The following is a 12190-nucleotide window of genomic DNA, read 5'->3' as shown; positions in this document are numbered from 1 at the left end:
AGTACTATATTGTTGTCATACTATTATGTTAACATTTCTGATCAGGCTTTCCTAGAAATCTTTTTTCCTGTATGTAGACACAAATGAGAAACTCGCGACTCAACATTTTAATGTTAAACCCTTTAAGTAGATTGGGTCACTACTGGCACCTCCTAAGCCAAGTGTGTACAGAAAGGGGAGACTCCCTTTTGGTATAATCCTTTTCACTGACTGATGACTTATGACATATCTAGCACATAGAAATATGAACTGGGTTAAAGTTATTCTTAAGAGTGCTAGGTACAAAAACATTTTCAGCCTTTTTTTTTTTTTTTTTTTTTTCTTAGCTAGCCTTGAGAGGTTGATTACTTCAGATACAGATTGTAGAAGCAAATAGATCCTCCATCTCTGTGCTCCGTAACCCTAGCAGAAAATTTCTTCAACAGTAAGTTAGTCCAGTAAAGTGTTGAATTATTCACATTAAAATTCATTTGAGTTATCTGCTGCTCACATAATTAAAGACTGTTGTTAGGGTGCAAATTGGTCAGTTATCCAGTCACCAATAGAATTCAGCGAGCAAAAATCATTACCAGGTGTTCGGAAGAAATTGTTGAAAGAAACACTCAAAAAAAAAATCTGCTTCCAAGTTATCCTTGGTCATCCTGGCCAAAACTGGATTCAGTGATAGTTACAGGTTCTGGAACCTGGTATTATAGTCCCAAACCATACCTCAACCCTCTGCTGCAACATGGACTTCAACAGCAGTCTGGTGGTGAAGACTTCAGATCACTTACAAAATTCAGTGACTTTGCCAAGTTAAAATTAGAATGACAAGATATTTAAGGGCTTTTGATTGTACCCATGATGAGAGCGTCATTGTTTCACATCCTAGATGCAAATGTGCTTATTCCATTTGGCTGGAGTAGATGAACATTAGTCTTTTGCCCTCCATTACCAAAACCAATAAGGAAAATTCCTTCTGTCCTGAAATTTTGTCAATGAATGAGTGTTTTCTTGAAGGATGAAGTGGTCAAAGGTGGAAGAAGGTTCTTTCTGCAGCTCAAATACAGCTTTGTGCAGTCTCTCCTAAAAGCTCTCTTCTATAGCAACATCTGTAAGAGGGGAACTTAGATGATGAGATACGGTGCATATAATATGTTATGATAAAGAATAGGAATAATTCATTTAAGTTATTGTGCAGGGCTGTTTATGCTATTTTTTTTTTCTTTTTGTCCTTTAATTGTCATTGCACCCACTTGTCATGTCTTAACCTGGAGAAGAAACTTTCTGGGCAGGGACTTACCTACCTACCTCTGCACGTTGTGGGGTGTGTAACTGAGTTTTGGCTAGTGTATGAATCATTTTTATTGTAAATGATAACAGTAATGTAAAGGTCACCTTTTCCAGCACATCAGTTTTAAGGCTCTCCCTAAAGAAGTAACACTTTTGAATAAAAAACCTTGAATACCAGCAAGTATTTTTCTATCCTTTCCAGTTTGCTTGGCGCTGAAATAGATACGAAGGGATTATTATTCTTTTTATTTCCTGCTCCTTCATTATGATCCAGCTTCTAATACTTTTATTGATGCCAGTCCCAATGGAATCACTCATAGAATATAATATTTCTTAGATAAAGAAAGAACACGAAATGTTAAGTTCTACTTGCTTTGTATTTTAATACCATTTAAACTAACTGTTGTGTGACTTATTTGCACCTCTCATGGTACTTTTCTTGTTCTTCTTGAGGTGAGCCTGGAGCTACCATGAGTTTTGGTCTGTAATGTTCCCGACTACTTTTTGCCCCAGTAATTAAAATAGAGTGAAGAAGTAGTTTAAGAGCATTGGCTCCTATCTGCTCTCCTCATAGCAATATGAATTTTCAAGGATGTGAGTGTGTAATTAGCCATCCTTTATTCACTGCTTACCTCTCTGTTTACTAGCCTTCCGGCTCAGTTAACTATAACATTTACTGGTACTCCTGAGAAGATGGGTGAGGAATGATTAAACTTCACAAGGAATACTGCAGGAAACATTCCCTCGAGCTTCATCTGGCCTTCTACTGTCTAAATCAAAAAGTGCTGCCTAGCCTGGTCTGTCCTGGACGTATCTGACATATCTGAGTACGTCTGAAACCTCCCACTACCATGCCACAAAGTTATTTAATTCAGTGTCAGTTTAGAGCTCCTGGAAAACTGGAGATCCATATCCTGTTGATGTAAGAGAGCAGAGATAAGCATCCTCTTTCAGCCCTAGTACTGTTTAACTTTCATTCGGCAAAATTCAGTAAAATCAACTTTAGATTAGAAAAAATGGGAAAAAAATCGTATTTGCACAGAGCTTCAGTTTAATAAAACATCCCTCTCCCTGGAACAGTTTAGAGAAGAAAAGAATTCAAACAGTGTTAGTGCGTTCAACCTTTCAAGCTTGAAGACATGTATTTTATTATTTTCACATTGCTAATAACCATCTGATTAGTAATAGATTGTGCTTGTCTCTACAGCAGCTACTTTGCAGATTTTAACAGTCCAGGCTACATGTTTGAAACAAATACAGTAGGTCAGAGTCACTGATCACATTCGATAGATTTAGACTGATTTACATCAGGTAAGATCACAGTGTCTTAATAAACAAAATACATTTATTATTGCAGTTATGTCTTAGTTTGTGTCAAACAGAATTCCAAGTGAGTTAGCTTTTCGTTATTTCTGTGATAAAACATTCTTGTGCTGGATGCATATTTTGAGGACATTGAATTTAAAAATAGGAAACTGAAGAATGTGATAGAAATAGAAAATTTTAAATCTCCTCCAGCAAGGTATTTTAAGGCCTACGGACACTATGTGTGTTGATCTAAATTTCAAGATGTGAATTAGTTAACTACAGTGCAAAAAAAGAAATAAGTAAACCTTTGGACTTTTTCCTAACTCATTGCCATTTCTTTCTTTCTCTCTTCAGGCACCTAGCATGAAATTATTGGTTTTGTACTTTTGAAAAGTTAGAAATTATCTTAAGAGAAGACAAACACCATATAAAATAGATTTCACAGATTAATGGGAAAGCATGGAATAAAGATTCTAATCATAACTGTTTTCCACAGCCCTGTAGAAGGCTGTGGTAAATGAACTGTAGTTAATCATGATGAATTTTGTTATACGGTTTAAAGATTACATGATAGTGGTGGGATAGAAGGTCTGTCTGAAGGCCTTTGATTTTATATTTCTGAATTTTTAATTGTGTTAATTAAAGCTGGTGGTTATTAGTAAAATAGGAACCCATTCTTTATGAGATAATTGGGACAAATCCCTATCTGGTAGCATAATTACTGAAACGCTATGCCTTTAGGAACACTATATTTTTTTTAGTTGCTGCTTCTGTCTGAAATTAAAGACGACATTTTATATTAAACAAGTAACATCAGCTTGTGGGATGGCTGAATTATTTTCTATATGTTGATAAAATCATTTTATGTATTTATCTCTGAAAGGTAAGACTAAAGATAGAGACATAGACATTCTACATATTCTAGTCCTTCACCAGATTTCCTCTGTATTTCAGTCTTAATCAGATTTTTAATATCCTTAGATCTCATTTTTCTCAAACCAGTAAATGACTGTAATTGTCAGAGCAGAACGCTCCATGTTTAAAAATGGGTGATAAAGTCAATAGAATGATATTAATTTATACAAGCTGTTAATAGAAACACCTAATAAAATAATTAAGTGGTTTCATCTCGGGCCTTTGATGTGATATGTGGCCTGGTTTATGTGGGTTTGGTTGTTATTTTGCAAGCGTGGGTTCTGTTCCATCGCACTTCCTTTAACTTCAGTGGAGTACAGGAGGTTCACGTCAATTAACTGTGTGGCAACACGCGTGATGCTTTAATAAAACTCTGTATCGTCTTTGTAGTCTCCTTTGGGCTCGCAGCCTTGACCGCAGGTTTGTGTTTGTCCCTGATTTGTGTCTTGCCTGGAGAGGAGGTTTGGATCTGGAGCTGTGCACCTAAGGCACATGGTGAGCTATAGATTTCTTCCTCGGAAGGATCCCTGGAGGGGGCTGACAGAAGGAGAAGCAGTACACGGATGGTCCCTGAGGTCTGCTTGGTGCCTCTCACTGGCTTTGCCACTCCCTGTACAAAGGGATGACTTACACAGGGAATAACCTTTTATCACATTTGCTTGTGACACAAGACTGCCTGTAAACAGGAAGGCTTCTTTATTTTGCTTTTGAATGCTGCTGTTTCTTCAGTCAGTTTGGCTTTTTAGCGTACTTTGAGAATGCTGTCAGAATTTTAATAATTTGTGGGACACTATTGGAATTAAATCAGGTTTTAAAGAAGCACTACCTCTGCTCTCTGCTGGTTTTGGAAGGTCTCTCAACACTCATTTGAGAGGGGCCAGCCAATACAGGGTAGACTATGAAGAAAGTAACTAATTTATAGTATCTTTCTGTAAATGAAGTAATGAAAAAGCTGCAGGATGGCATCCATTTATTTTGCAGGCCACCTAATCAGTATCGCTTACAATGTGACTTCAGAAAAATTGAGCATCGCCATTTCAATTTTAAGGCTTTTGGCTTTGAAGTTGCAAAACCACATATTTTTTTTGGAAAATTGTGAAGAAAACAGTCATGAGGAACAGAGAAAATTCTTTAAAGGGCAACCCCAAATGAGAATTATGAGGCAGGGTTGCAAAGCACAAAGTCATTTTAAGCCCAAGGAACGTGGGAGTGGGATGTTGCAATCGGCGCACATGCAAGATATAAAGGCATTAGCACACCAATTAGACCTAAGAAGTTTAACTGGAGTATTTCATAATGTGAGTCCAACCCAGCCTCTTTTTAAGTCAGCTGAAGTTATTGCCATTGTTTTCAATAAGCAAGGGTAGAAGCCAGCATTGCCGTATTGATTTCAGGGTATATATAGTTCTGGTTTGTATTTGAGGTGCATACAAATGTCTGAAAAAGACGTCAGATTTCAGTAATATTTCAGTGATCTGTTACTGGATGGGCTCTAAATGCTAAGTGTGAAGAACTGGAGAGTGAAAAACTTTAGGATTGGTTTCTGCGTGGGCTTCAGGCTTCTGAAAACCAGCTGGGTGGTTTGTGAACACATCACACAATCACTTGTAGATGATTGCAGCATGCAGGCCTTGGGTTTTCAGGGAGCTGTGCCTGTTTTGGGATTATTTAACAGTTAAATCTTATGAAAAGAAATGGCTATGTAAGCATCCTTTTAAAATTATGTGACAGAAGGATAAAATGTTCCCGTGGCAAATAAGGGCTTCTAGGCCATTAGTCCTCCTCAGTCTCACGACGACGCGTTACAGATGTGTGTACAGTCGGTGTGTGTGTGCAGAGCCGGTACTTGCTTCCCAGACGCGTTGGTCACATTAGATGTGCTCTGCACTGTGCCTGTGTACATCCTCGTCTCCTCTCCAGGAGAGAGGATGCTGAGACTCTGCTAATGACATGCCAGTCGTGGACTGATCTGAGCAAGGCTGGTATATGCAAAGGAGGCGGCACTGATTATTCTTGTCGTTTGAAAAGTTAGTGACACACAACATATGTAAACAGCAGGTTTTAAACAACCATTATCTGCTTTCTGTTACTACCAGCCAGACTACAGTTTGAGTTGGTTGAGATTAATGTAAAATATCTAATGATCAAAGCTAGAACTATCAACAGTCACAAGAGGCGAGAGCCAAATGACGCCTCGGCTGCACGCAGGATAAACCCTGGTAACTTAGGAGCTTACTGCAGCCTTTGCCAGACTCATCAGGACCACTGCCACCACTGGGACAAACTACTTTATCTTGCTCAGCTGCAGTGTTTTGCTGCTGGGGTTAGTGTGCCAGCACGCTCTATTATTCATAGGCAACGTAGACATGCTGGACTGACTCTGTGTCCAGGCGAAGGGGAGCCTCGAGCACTCATTTGGGATGAGAACGCGCTGTCAGCCCGGCAAGCCAAGTTTGGGAGCCAGCGGTTTTCGAAGTCATAGAATCATAGAATCATTAAGGTTGGAAAAGGCCTCTAAGATCATCGAGTCCAACCATCAACCCAACACCACCATGCCCACTAAACCATGTCCCTAAGCGCCTCATCTACACGTCTTTTAAATACTTCCAGGGATGGTGACTCAACCACTTCCCTGGGCAGCCTGTTCCAAGGCCTGAACACTCTTTCAGTAAAGAAATTTTTCCTAAGTCCTTGGGGCTTCTGGTGATACAAACAGCATCAGACATGATAAAAATTAAGGAGTGTCCAGACAGACCACTCCATCACCTCCGGCTGCTGGAGACCTGAGCCCAGTGATCTCTCTGACATCAGAGCCTGGCCCAAGAAGATGGAGCCTTTGGCCCAGAAATCAAAGCCCATCCTCATCGCTGGCAGTCTCATGGGTTCTGAGAAAACCAGCTCTTTTGTTTCTCTGAAAGACTTCCTGCTAGCCTTGAAAACACACTTCAGAGGGATTGTTTTTCATGGCCTTCATCTAGCTGCTGTCACTTCTTAAAGTAATAATTCTTTCTTTCTTACAAAATAGAAAATTTACCAGGTGGGGTAAGCTAATACTTTTTCTTCTTTTAATTTGCAATTTATAATACAAAATGAAGGCAATAAGGAGGTTAAAGGCCTTTTTAGCCTTTTTAGTGTAACACTTGTTATAAAAACTGGAAGTGCATTCACTGGCACAAAATCTTGAATACAGTGGAAATGACACTTCGGGAGTTCTCAGTTTTGCCTTTATAGATTTTCTCTGCTGCACCCTTTATCCCAGTACGATTTCATCATTGAAACTTTTCTCATATCCTGCAGTAATACTTTACAAAATCCTGAAATTTAATAATCTAAATTGTTATTTCTTATGCACTATGTACATGTGTGCCTTTTATCATGTTTATGAACTCTGTGTATGTGAGTCTGTATGCTACATGAATGAGATATTTACTGGGTGTAATTTTTAATGCCATTGAAATGAAGTCATTCAAGTGATAAAAAGACAGAATTGTCTTCGGACAACTACAGAATCAGTAGACAGAGAGTGAGTTCGGTATGTGTTTTCAAGATTTACACAACCTTTTTCTCCATTATGTAAACGCTGATTACAGGGAGCTTTGGGACCCAGTGAGAAGCAATTACAGCCCTCCCAGTCTGCGAGGAGCACATGCAAGACTGCTGTTCACAATGGCCAAAAAAGTCGTGGCATGTTTGGTATTCCATTATAAGATAAACTGGTTTCTTTCATTAATGAAACATTCCCCATGCCCTGCCCATAAAGCAAAAGTACTAACAATGAACAACTTCAAACAGTGAACGGCAGAGGGAACAAGTCCCGAGTTCTGCCTGTCTGTGCTATAAACGTTCATATGCCTCAAACTGATGCAATATATACATTTAGAGAATTGATAAAGAAGGATAATATGTCTCAAAAAAAGAGATTATTTTGTGAACAGAATCAGGGTGTCATTTTATTGGAGGGCTCCCTGAATAGTTGAGGGTGCCCTTCCAAAATTACCTAGGTTGATATGTGAATACCAACATCTCTACCCATCATTTCAGTTGATTTGCAAAGACACACTGATCCCTAATTATATGTGATGATTCATCTAGATTATCAGCCCCAGGAAGGAATGCTTTCTGGTTCTCAGGCTGGGGTCTGTGCTCTGGCAACGCTCTCATATATGGGGCGAGACCCAACACGCACCACCCCTCTTCACATTGCAGTCAGCTGGGAAGAGAGCTGTATGGTGCTGTATGTATGTATTCTGCTCCAGTCTTTAAACCTAAAGAAAAAAAACAGCTTTCATTGCATCGCTGAGCAACACCACTAGTTCATTATTGCCTTTAAAATAGAATAGCCTCTAAACAATGCATTAATTACTAGCCTGCCTCATTAGTTAATCCCATTAGACTGATATATGCAGGCATTTTATCAGTAAAATTGAAAGTAAATTACTAGGAACATCACTTTTCCGGTTGCGTTTTAGATTGCATAGCAAATCAATAGATGACTTGAAAACACTCTCGCTTTAGTGTAGTGCAAACTTGGCCTCCTAATTTCTTGTGTTCAGATAAGAGGGCATTTGATGGTTGAAAATGACGCTTTTGCCAAATGATGTTTTGGGGAAGGATAAATTAAGCGTATAAGATGGTAGCACTGGGAATACACTACTTTTATTACCAATTTGCATTATTGACGTTCTTAGGAAGCTTTGCTTGAGCAGGAGTGCAAAATGCCAGGCCCTGCACGAGTACCATGTCAAGATACTTGCAGCTAATCTTCCTAAATTAGAGCAAGAGTGACTAAGTCAGCAATTCTCACCTCTGGAGTTTGCATTAACTCAAAGCTCCACACCTAAGACACGGCAGCACTCCACGGGGTTCAGCGTCTGTGAGACGCTGGGACTGCCATGGAGGTATCATTTTATTAATGCTGGCATTTTCAGATCAATTCACTAGCTGCCTAAAGGGAAAATACTTTAAAATGTCTACTTAAAAATAATTTGCAAGTAGTTTTTGTTATCAGATATTAATTTCAAAACAGTATCTAAGGGCCTGAAGTACTGAAACACTTAATGAGGGTTTAGAAATGATAATAAAATATAACAGGCATGTATTAATCAGAGAGTCACAAGACACACTTGTGAATTGAACTTGATGGCTTGGGTCTTGAAATGTGCTTGGAGTTACCTATGAAGCTAATAAGTATGATTACTGTTGTAGAAACACCTCCTCAGAACAAGTATTTTACCACTCAGGACCGGATCAACAACCACCTGTACGTATTTTATGCAGAAGAAAAAAGCTCAGAAGTTAATACAGAGGGCAATGAAATTGAGGGCAATTTTGCATGCACCTTTTAACTCCATTTTATAGTGTCATTTCCATCATCCTTATTACCAGTTACTTGCATCACAGCAGCACCTAGAGGCTAGTGCTACGCAGACGTGAAAGGGAAAGATCTTGATCCTGATGCAGCTAACAGCTGAAATAAGCAGGAGGGATGGAGGAAGCAGAGACCGACAGTGATGAATTAAGCAAAGTAGGAGACGGTTGACAGCAGTCATTGCTGCCTACCCCATTAGCTGTCAGGAGTCAATGGGATTCTTTAAGTAAAACTATGCTGCAGCATCTCTTAGAAGGATTTAAAGGAATCAGAGATGACAACCGGTCTGGTATTTTTGTCCCTTCATATTTACTGTTTCATGACATTTCTTCTGTGAAATTAATTCCAGTTCATAGCTGTGTTCTCACATATGAAAAGTTAGAGCTGGTTGAATTTTTAAAATTGTAATTAAGCCTTAAATTAGATGAGCTACACTTCCCTGCTCCCCCTGACTGAATAATAAAACTGTGATGCCTTATTTCCTTGCAGAAATTACAGTGAGAAACTGTGTGTTAACTTGCTCAAAAAAAAAAAAAGTCCCTAAAAACTACCTTTCTGGTTGTGAAGTAGATCCTGCTTGAAAACAAAATGGTGCTATTCAATGGAGTTCATATTCTACTGAAGCACCATATTTGAAAGAAAATAAAATAAAAGCTAGGAATGTTGGCAAGTGGATGGCAGTATTTGCACACAAGCATGTGTTAGATCTTTGAAGTGGCATATACAAGAGTATCCATACAGGTGGCATATACTAGTATCTTCTATCAGAGTAGAAAATTACAACTTATGTTATATGAATCCTCAAAGGGTGTGAAAAGCTCTATTTTTGTGCATTCAGTTCAACAGGAATAAATCAGACCCAGAGTAATATGATCTTCAACTATGTCTGATTTCTTATGTCATATTTGCTTGAATATTTTCTGAGAAGTGCTAGCATGAACCATTTGGCTTAAATAATTGTATTGAAGATATAATTGGAGACAACTGTGTTAAAAGGATTTTCACTAATCTATTGGTTCAGGTAGTTTCCCTGGAAACTTGAGAAGGATCCTTCTCGCTGCAGTCTCTATTTTTTAAAAAATTATTATTTGTTTGTGCTATTTGGTTTGATAAACTGAATAAGAATATATACTGATTGGATGAGTGTTTATTTTCACTGGTTCTGGCATAGTTACAGCCAGAAGCCAGAGTTATGGTTTACATTTCTGAGTGTGACAGAGAGCTGGATGACAGCTGATACTCATAAATATCCTCCTGTGAAAATCTGCAGGTTTTTTTTTTCATTGATGATTTTTCTCTACAGCTGGTTACCTAAGGGAAGTGAATTAACATAACTCTTTCTCTACTTAGTTTCGCAACTCTGTTATGCTCTTTGAGCTGCCCCAGTCACTGCTGAGCCAATAATGTCAGCCTTGATTTGTTTGTTCACCTCTGCTGCAGCGCGCGTCCTCCTACTAAGCCACTCCTAGTCCTAGAACTTGAGCTCAGTGTCTGCTCTCATCACTTATCCCCTTCCTACACATCACCTGCAAAACATTCCTCTGCTTTTGTTCATGTGTAAGTGTCACAACGATGCACTCAACTCTTCTCGGCGTAACTCTGTAGCCTCACTACAGGAGCATCTCTTGTTCTCCTTCCATCGTACAGCTGTGTTTCCAGCTGGTGACTGAAATGAGATTTTTAGCTCTTCTGTGATGCCATGTAATCTGTCTGTGCCGTGAGGCACCAGTTCACTTCCAGGTGCCATAAATAAATATGAATGCTCTAAATTCAGAGGTGATAATTTTTGTATGAAGATTATGTCTGTGCCTAGTGCTATAAAACTTGCACTGAGTTCTAGTGGAGCATTCTAGCTGCCCCTATGCATGTGGGGTGGCATCCAGGGACCTGCTTTAAAGTCTCTGAACCGCAACAGGTAGCGTTGCAATGGGGTGTTGGAACTGAGCTACCAGGTAAATTTGAACCATGTTGGTGATCATATAGATTTTCAAAATATAAAGTATTCTTCTGAACTTGATGGTGATGCTCTGTGGTGGACAAGTTTGAAAAATCTGTTAACATGAGCATCTGAAAGATGCCTAGAAAAACTCTGGTGGTGAGGATACTGATGGGTAAGGCAAACAAACAGAAAAAGAAAAGATCCCCAAAATAAGTGAGCAAATTAAGAAAATTCAGAATGAAAAAATCTTTCTGTAGGAGCCAAAAAAGGATTAAGGGACTAGAAAAAAAGGACTAGAACACATTTATGTTTTGGTCTCTTTCTGTATTTAGCTTGTAAGTATTTAGGAAGCAATAGATATATCGTATGTGTTTGGTTATAGATATACAGGCATGAATATGAGACAAGGTTACCTTTCTTTTAGGGAAGTTAATTTCTGAAAAAAATCTCTCCATTTTTCAGTATTTACTACTACACTCAGCTTAGTAGCTTCTCCTAGGTAAAGAAAAAAGCACTGCGGATTTTTTAATGAGTATCACAACTATTACTGTTAATCCTAGACCGTTGCCTAATGAGGCACATGTTCATACTACCACCTAGTGCAATTCATGTCTCAATGCAACAGCAATACACAATATGTCTTTATTATTAATGAATTCTTCTGAATAATTAATCTAGCTGATGTACTTGTTGACTACAGTAATAACTCTACATTAATGGAAGAAAGAGAACATGATTGTTCTTCTACCTCTAAGCCTTCTGTAAATAGTACACTGACTTCCATGCTTTATCTGCCTATTTTCTCACATGTATATAGTAATTTCAAAATAGTAATCATTCCCCTAGCACAATAATACACACCTACACTCCCGCTGAATTATGCAGCTATGGATTTGTACGAACGAACAGCTGTTGGTTTGTATGAGCAACCTGTTAATATTTGAAGTGTGATTTGGAAAAGGAGAGTAGATTGTCTTGATCTCATGTGCTGTGGTATGTAAAACCACAGTAAATCTCTAAGTTCATAGGTATTAGCATTCTGATCTTAACATAAAACGGTACGGATTAAACAGCTAATGTTACTAATTCCTAGGGTGTAGTTATTACTTCAGTGTCATTCTACTTCTCTCATGAAACAGTCAATTTTTTTTAAAAGGTCTGTCCAATAGACATCCTCAAATGATATAGGGATTACTTAAATAAAATTCCGGAAGGCCAAATGTAACGTTGCTCCTTAGTATAATTATGTGATAATGAATATACATAAAAATATTGTGTCCATTTACAAAGGGCTTGGGTGTTTTTTTTGATATCGGAACCTTCATTTTGTCTCTATTAATGAATTATTTCAGAGTCAAAAGTGGATATTATCATCATTTTTTTAAAAG

This window comes from Calonectris borealis, chromosome 7 (genome assembly GCF_964195595.1).
Source record: "Calonectris borealis chromosome 7, bCalBor7.hap1.2, whole genome shotgun sequence".
In the NCBI taxonomy this organism is placed as follows: Eukaryota; Metazoa; Chordata; class Aves; order Procellariiformes; family Procellariidae; genus Calonectris; species Calonectris borealis.
This window is presented reverse-complemented; position numbering follows the sequence as displayed.